Genomic DNA, 8,369 nt, shown 5'->3' with positions numbered 1-8,369 from the left:
TACTGTGCAGCAGGAAAAAATCGAGGATCAAGAATTTATTGACAAGGTCAAAATTTGAAAGGGTTTTGGTGTTCCTTTTTATGTGTATGATGAAAATCTGTGCATAATAGAAAAGCAGGCATGTCTTTTGGCACACCTGCCAGTTTCACAGAAGAGTAACAACAAAACTGATTTATAAACTGAAAGTGGATATAGTTATAAATATACTTAAATATATTGCTGATGAGCTGTATCTTACACTGGAAATTATAATTGTCCCTCATCAAAAGTAACAGTATCATGCCAGACCCTTTAAATATTCTTGGTTTTTGAACTCCATGGAAGGATATCCTGCTATCCTAAAGTTCTATATCACACCTGGAGAGAGAGAGAGAGAGGAAGAATAAGACAAAAACACCCATCCCAAAGAAACATTGGAATTACAAAGGCTTTACAACTTTTCTGTGCATTATAGAAGAATATTCCTATCTAAATGTCCTTGATCAGAGAAGGGCACAGATTTCCAGGTATGCGGCAAATTAACTCCTGCATTAAATATTACACCCATTTCAAGGGCACATTTCCAGATTCCTAAATTAAAATCTTCTCCTTGTTATTCCCTCCTAGTTAAGTCAACTATTTTTGTCCCAATCATTGGATTTCTTTTAAGGTGTGAGCTTTTTTCTCTGCTGAGCCAACTCTTCAACAGAAGACTTGTTTTAAATAGTTCGATCTTCAGATGGTTTCTCAGTCTTTGCTTGGTGCAATGGTTCTGTCACCATCTAGGCAAGAGAGATGCAAGTCCCCATAGAGATATTAATTTGTTTTAGCTGATATCTGGTCACTTTCTCAGAGACACAGTACATCATTTTATCTCTTCTGAAATGCTTTAGATTTATAGTGGTACTTCTTTCCAGGACTTGGCAAAAAGGTGAAGCAAAACACTTGCATAAAACTTAACAGACAGTGCATTTTTGTTGTCATTATGTTCAAATTAAGAATCTGAAGACTGATAGTGGTAATTTCTCCTCCCTTATTATACAACATTTAGATTTCCTCTAATTTGCATTTTGGTTTCAGAATTGTCAAGGTTCACATCTTTCTTGCTTTTCTTTGTAACCATGGCAACTACAAACTTAGTTTTTTTCTCTAATGAAAGCCAAGAGTCTTGTGCACTGATCTACAGATGACAGAACTTGAAGAAAAATACTTTAAAAAATTACAGTTTACTACTGACCATGCGAGGTAACTACTGATTTAAACAGGCCTTTAAAAAAATGGTTTAAAGGTGTTCATCCAAATCTTATAATCTTACGGCCAATGCACAAGGATGAGGTCTGCTACTGCTGTTTCACTCCTCAGTAACATTCTCCCACTTCAGACTTCAACATGTTCCTCTAACTTGAGTGAACTGGTGCATCTCTGAAGGAAGATGACTTTTTACTAATCAAGAAAAATCAGAGGAAAAAAGCCATTTATTAATGGACAGAACCAGGCTCACCTGATTCCCATTCCTGTGCAGTAAACAGAAGAGCCACACTCATGAATATTGAGTATCTTGCCTGCCAGAACTGTAACTATCCCTGAATATATTCATACTGTGCTTAGGCTGGACCCAGGAACTGGGAGAGCTACTGCTGGTACTGACAACAAAAATAAATTTGCTCTGGTTGTTTATTCAAGGCTAATTCCCTAGTTAGTGTGAGTTAACATTCACAGCCAGGTCAGATAGAAAAGGGAAGAATTTGGTTTGGAATTCTTTTTTGAGCTCATTTGGATCTCTTCCACAGAGCAGAGTCTTAAAATCTGCAGTCTCTGTGAGTATTCAGAATTTGCTGTGTGAAACAGAAATAGAACCTATTTCCCATCTTAGAATATCTGTCTTTTGAATTTCAACCATTTGAAGACTGAGATCGCATTTTTCTCTATATTGAACACAGCACATCACTCACACTCAAAGCACAGCAAGGCAAGATCTAGAAAACACAGAGGAGAAACAACCAGGAATTATTTCTCCTCAGGCTCCAAGAAATAAATATTAACTGAAAAGAAAAACAAAACTAAGAAGAAAGAGTTTGAAGAATGCATTTAAATTTTAATCTGATGTTTGTTTGCTTCCCCTGAATATCAGACAGCAGCTCTATTTTAAAAGAAACCAGCCTCTTGAAATGTTCCTTTTACAGTTAATCAAATACACCACTGGACATAAATTAACCCCACTCCAAATTAGCTTGTTTTTCTGCTTGTTGGGTATCAGTTTAGATTTATTTGCTATGGACCAAATTCAGCAAAGTGCTTTGATCATGTAAGCAGTCCCACTGAAGCTATTCACATGCCCGGATATATGTACACAGTTAAATCATTTGCTGGATCCAGCCCTACTTTTCGTCAAGAAAGCATTTGCAGAGACAAGGTTTGTTCTGTTCCAACCATGAAGAGTTTCTTGCAAATCCATGACAGTGAAAGCAGCGTTCATCATTTGTCACTGGCCACACAGGGCTGTTTCTCTTCCTCAGTGAGACAGATTTTATAGTCTGGATTAAATTTGAAGAGCTCACCAAGACACTGCGTTTCTTAAGGTGAAATGACAGTGGCAAGGGCAGAGGTAGCCGCTGATAGATCAAGGAGAGGAGGAAATTAAGAAACCTCAGAAACATTCTCTTCCTGGTTTTAGTCAAAAAGGCATCATTCTTGGAAAACTTACATAACCAAAAGGCATGTGGGCCTGTTTTCTCCTTTCTGTGCTCATTAAGAACATATGTGTAAGGCTCTGCAAGCTTGTGGCTGTGTGGTGTAAGGAATTCCCTGTGCAACTAGAATCCAAAGGGTGGCTTACTCCTTTTCTGGGATACTTTAATAACCCCTTTGGCAAAACCAAAGCAGGATCTTTATGGGGAAACTGCTTTCCTACAGATCTGAAAACTTCTCTGGCTAGATTCTCCTTACCCTCTTCCAGCAAAGTGTGGAAAAAGGATTGAGTGAAGGTGAATGTGACACAAATTATTTGGGATTACATTAAAAGTAACAAAGTTAAGAACTGATTGGGGTGGGCACCAGGAGTGAAAAACTGTCACAGCAGAGTCAGCCCACACAAGCATGAGTTCCTGTCCTTGGCTGGTACAACTTAGCATCACTCCATAACATCTTCCTAACCAATTTTCTAGGGAAACAAGGCATCTTGTTCTTTCACAAAAGAGCAGATGGACTGCTATGTTATATAAGGGAGTTATTTGTACAATTTTAGCCCCATTTCATGACTGGATTTGAGCCTGGTTCCCCCCATTTTGCCCCAACGACCACTGTCATCTTCCCCATGTTAGCCTTGGTCAAATTCTTGCTCAAATTTATGCTATTGAAGCAACACAGAAATTCAATTTTCTCTTTTTGCCACCACCTCATCTTCCAAAAGAGTTGCATTTTTGATGTACAAGATCACTCTTGAAAATGTATTTGATGCCCTCTCTGGACGTCCTGTCATATCAAGCTGTGCAAAAACTGCTCTGAAAAATTCACAAATGCTATTTCGAAGCAGCAGAAATGTGTTCCCTTCAGTGACTTCATAACCAAATTGCAGAAGGGAAATAGGAAGAAATAAGACATTAGAATATTTAAAAATGCCAGTGCTCAGCCAGCAAGTCAAACACCACAACAACACTGAGCATAAACATTTTATGCCTTGTTTGCATGTGCTGAACATTCAGAAATCTCTTAAATGTGGCCATTAATTTCCCCTCTATAAAGGGGTGTTTTTCATTCACTAAACTTTCTCACAGGAAATTACACAGAAAGTGTATAAAAATTATTTGTTGGGGCTGAGAAACTAATTGATGAGTGAACTTCGAGTAGAAAACACTATTTGATGTTGTGGCCCCTGGTTCTGCTGAACACCTGGATCGGGCAAACACAAACTCAATGACTTATCAAGTACTTGTTTTCAGTAAACCATTAACTCCTTCAAAAAGGCTTTTCTCCTCCTAACAATAATTTCCCAGGTCATATAGCTTCAATAGCTTCCCAGATCATTCACTCCATAAGAGTCCCTGGGAAGCCAGAATTTTGGGAAAATTTCTCCCTTGAGTTTTATGGCTTCTGTTGTGTTTACAGGTTTCATGAAAAACAAAATGAAGCAGTGGTATATTCTGAGAACAGCAGCCCTTGGGATCTTGACAGGTATATTTGGTTAAATATTTTGCAACAAAGAATCTACCTACAACGGCTTTTAGGATGTTGTCTGACATTTTTGAAAGTCATCGTAAAAAATACGTAGTGCAAACAAATCTCACCCAGTAGAGTGCAGAACTGGTCATTAGCACCATTCCTTTATCCTTTTATCCCTCAAGTGTTGTTTTCTTTAAAGTTTCTTAAACGGAAGGTGAGTGTTTGTGTGTAACTGACCACAGAAAGCACATGGTCCCCAACAGAATAATCTAATTTTTACAAACACACCTTCACTTCATGTTGTGCTCAGGGCTCTTCTCATACACTGCTTAGCACCTCTTCCTGTAAAAGAGGATAAAAAGGCCTAGACAAAGAAATAAAAGTGCCAGCCTTCTGAAGACTTTTTCAGCAGGAACTTCGGAGGTGTGCTTACAAAAAAATCTGCTTAGCAAAATGAACCCATGAGAAAAGATGCGATCATAACCCAAGATCCAGACCTATTAGGAATATTTGTACAAACATCCCCAAACCCAAATCTCACAAATATTTATTTGCTCGTATCTAAACTGAAGTTATGCGTGTAGTCTTGAAAATGTCCTCCATGTAGCACCAGCACAGAGTTGTGTGGAAGCAAAACCCTGCTCTCAGCTGAAGGACCAGGAATTAAAAAAACCCACCTCCATAAAAACTCTTCGGGATGCTCAAAACCCGCAAGAGGAACAGTGATAGCACAAACAGGAAAAAAAGAGTTCTTTTGATGAGATTCTTCTTTAAATGACTGGTGTGTCGTGGACATGGCACAGGCAGTTTTGGGAAGGCCACAAGCCCGGGGAAGAGCTGGGACTGACTGCTGCTGCTCTGCTGCCGAGAACCGAGCGCAGACCCTGCGCCAGTGTTTGCATACAGCGAAAAATGCCTGTGCATCACAGCGCTGAAGTTCATTTCCAAATCGGTTTCGGATTTTTTTAATGGTCATTTTCCCAAAACTGATTAAAACTTCATACTCAAAAACTTTTTGCCCCAAACAGCCGCCTGCAGTCTTTGCTGCTCTGAGGTTTATGAGGTTGGGTTTTGTTGCTTTTTCGGTTTTTTTCCGGGGAATTTTCCATCATCAAAATCCGAATCAGCCACAACACAGCACGCTGTCTGCCGGTTAAAATCTCGTGGAAAACAGCAGAGCAACCTGAGGTCTCCGGCGCGGCCGGGGCTCGTGGGCTGTGGAGGAGGGCGGGCGGCCCCGGCTCCGGGGCTCCCCTCAGCCGAGGCTGCAGCGCCTCAGGCTGCCGGGGCGGCGGCCCCGGGCACGGGGCCCCCCTCGGCCGAGGCTGCAGCGCCTCAGGCTGCCGGGGCGGCGGCTCCGGGTGCCGGGCACGGCGCGGGGGGCCCCCACTCTGCCGAGGCTGCAGCGCCGCCGCCTCCCGAGGCTGCCGGGGCGGCGGGGGCGGCTGCGGCTTTAAGAGCTCCCACAATGCCGCGCTGGCGCCCCGGTTCCGTTACATGTCTCCCCCGGTGAAGGGGAGCGAGGGAGCGGCAGGAAGGAGGCGGAGGACGCCCGCCCACCCCCGCGGCGCGGCGGGGCCGGGGGAGGAGCGGGGCAGCAGCGGGGCAGGGCCGCGCCGAGCCCCGGGCGCTGCTCCGGCCGCGCCGCCCCCGCGGGCAGCGAGGCGGGGCCGGCGGCCGCTGGCGCTGCCCGGGAGCCGCCGCGGGACGGGCGCCCGGAGCCGCTGCCGGCACGGCGAGCGAGGGGACGGGCGGTAAGTGCCGCTGCCCTACCCCGCTCCCCTGCCCCGCTCCCTCCCTCCGTCCCTCGCTCCCTCTCCCGGCTCCGCGTCCCCTCTCCGGCAGCTCCCGGCTCGTCCCCACTGGGGGGGTTTGCTACCCTTCCCTGCCCCCTCTTCGCTCGCCAACTTTCCCGTCCTTCTCGCCCGTTTCCCATCTCCCTTCGGATTTTCGTGGGTTTTTTTTTTTTGTTTTTTTTTTATTTTCCTGTTTTTTTGCTGTTGTTTGTTTTGTTTTGGGTTTTTTTTGCATTTTCGGCTCTGCCGTTGCCCCTCTCGCCTCTTCCCAGCTCTCTCTCGCTCGCTTCTGTCCTTTCGCTTCTTCCTTCGCTACTTCCCCGGCTTCCTCCGGCTTTTCCTCTCCTGGCATTCTGTTTTTCTCCGTTGGGCATCGCGTAGAAAAGTAAGGGATATTTCTCGGTGTCCTTGAGGAAGGGAATTCAAAACCTACTTTTCTTACACAGGGAAATCCTTGTAGTAGTTTTCTTTCCCCTTCTCTTCCTGTCCCCGGAAAGAAAATTAAACCTATTTTTCTCCATTTCTTTTCCCTTTTGCTACGTGGACTGTTTATTTTGGTCCTTTTTTTTCTTCTCCCCCTTCTCCTGGTAGTGCAGGTTTGTTTCACGATTAATCTCTTTTATTCCTTCCTCAGCCCCTCCTTCTCTCTTTTTCTTCCCTAGTAAGAAGAAAGATTAGAAGAAAATGTGTTTTGCCAGCAGAGAATGCATGAGACTTTTTGGTTAGGGTTTTTTTTTGGGTTTTTTTTCCCCTCTCGTGGGGTACTGTTGATGAGAAAAGCTTAAGCAAATACAGTGCGGTAGGACAATACAGAGGCATGAACTTTAAAGGGTAAGGAAAGGGATTCTGTTCCTTGGTTTCTCCAGCTCTGTAGTGTTGTTGGGGAGGTCTGCTCCAGGGTCCGGATTGGGGTTGTGTTAGTCCGGTGTGTGCCAGCCTGAGTTGTTTTTTTTTGTCCAGCAGAATGGTGATTTAAATGCAGCCCTAAACTGCATTTAAGTGTTGCTCGTGGGTTTCGTCAGTGTGGACGATGAGGAGGCGGGGGAAGGTTAGAGATTTCGGTGACCCCTTTGGAATTACACCTGTCACACCTTCCATCCCCAAACTGCAGGTGTGTCGGAGATTGACACATTTAACAAAATCACTGGAAGCTGCTCGCATCCGTGGCAAAAAGTGCTGTCGGGGGTGTAGGAAGTCTGGTTCGGACCTTGTGAGTTTCTGCTTCAGCTCTAGTCGGCATCACACGTTGGAATTGAGTGTTCGCCAGACTGTGGGGAGCGAGCGAATCAATTGATCTCTGCAAAGACACCTGTTTAAGGGCGTTCGGGCTCCCAGCTCATTGTGTTGGGGAGCGGTGCGATTGTGTGAAGTGCTGTAAAAGTAAAGGGCTCTGTCTTTTCTCAGTAGGAGAATACGTAGCTTGTGAACGAACTGTCAACTCTTTTGGTGGGAGGTGGTTCTTCTTCTTTCTGTTACATGGCCTCTTGTGATAGATACTGTTCCAAAAGCTGAACGGCAAATAAAATCAGCCTTACCTTTTTTTTTCCCGCTTTCTTTAAAGAAGAGAGAAAATTTAATTTCGGATTAACTTTTTGATTGATGATATCTCATTGGAAAGTAGGCTAGACATGAAATTGGAAGTACTTTTCTGTGTCGTAGAGCACAAAATTTTTTTGATACGGGATGAATCGCTGAGGGAACTGAAATGACTGCTTGGGATTCATCATATTTAGTTGTGTCCCCTTTAGACAACTGAGAGATAAAGGTGGTTAACTTCTTACAGATGAGTAATCTCTCCATCCTTTCCACCTTCGCGAGCCCAGCGGAATTTGATCTGTTGTTTAAATTAATCTTTCCTAGAGATGAAAAAGTTTGGGATAGTGGGAAATAGGAGGAGAAAAATACCAAGTCATATTTAGCAAGAAGTTTAAGTCTTTCAAAACTAACTTGAACTGTTACTGGAAACACCAGCAACAATTCTGAAGAGCCAAATTAAGGTGATTAATATAACTTCTTAAAATCTGTTTGAGGGAAGCTCTGAGAAGGAATGAAGGAGATTGAGTTGCTGAAAGTGCGAAGCTGAGCACTGAGGATGCTGGGTTCTGTTCCTGCTTCTGCCATCGCAGGGCAGTGTGACCTCCTGCCTGAGCTGCCTTCCTGCCTGCACCTCCTGGGATACTGAGATTTCCCCGATTCCCTTAAGTGCATTTTTCGCATGATTTATAAGAATAATTGCGTGTAAGTGTTCAGTTGTGGTTTTGATTGCTGATCAGGTAATAGTTTGGCTCATGCTAATACTCATTCTTGGAAAGTTGTAGGGATCTTGAGCATCACCGTTTATTTTGAGTGAGCCTGGATTTTTATATTGCTGCAAAGGTTTTGAGACTGGGGTTATTTTTATCCCCTGAATATCTGACAGTATCAGTGCATTCTTTT

At 43.9% G+C, this 8,369-nt stretch overlaps 1 protein-coding gene and 1 long non-coding RNA gene across 3 annotated transcripts in view; one reads left to right on the top strand and one right to left on the bottom strand.

Annotated features, from left to right (window-relative positions):
* Positions 1 to 922: 922 nt before the first annotated feature.
* On the bottom strand, positions 923 to 5,344 carry LOC148184279 (uncharacterized). Its single transcript, XR_015772576.1, has 3 exons — positions 4,815 to 5,344; positions 4,426 to 4,479; positions 923 to 1,422 (listed from the first exon to the last, which is right to left on the bottom strand). It is a non-coding gene; the product is annotated as an uncharacterized LOC148184279 (long non-coding RNA).
* Positions 5,345 to 5,794: 450 nt separating this feature from the next.
* The window catches only part of RASSF8 (Ras association domain family member 8), a 73,344-nt gene continuing 70,769 nt past the window's right edge, over positions 5,795 to 8,369 (top strand). Inside the window, exon 1 of one of the 2 annotated variants that reach the window (XM_005531859.3) lies at positions 5,795 to 5,891. The gene's annotated coding sequence lies outside the window, so the exon portion shown is untranslated. Of the gene's footprint in view, positions 5,892 to 6,745; positions 6,765 to 8,369 lie in introns of those variants that run through there. The other variant, XM_088055539.1, reaches the window with a different exon arrangement.

This window comes from Pseudopodoces humilis, chromosome 5 (assembly GCF_049639895.1).
Source record: "Pseudopodoces humilis isolate 2021_Gansu_Grassland_sample_001 chromosome 5, ASM4963989v1, whole genome shotgun sequence".
Classification (NCBI taxonomy): Eukaryota; Metazoa; Chordata; class Aves; order Passeriformes; family Paridae; genus Pseudopodoces; species Pseudopodoces humilis.
This window is presented reverse-complemented; position numbering and strand designations above follow the sequence as displayed.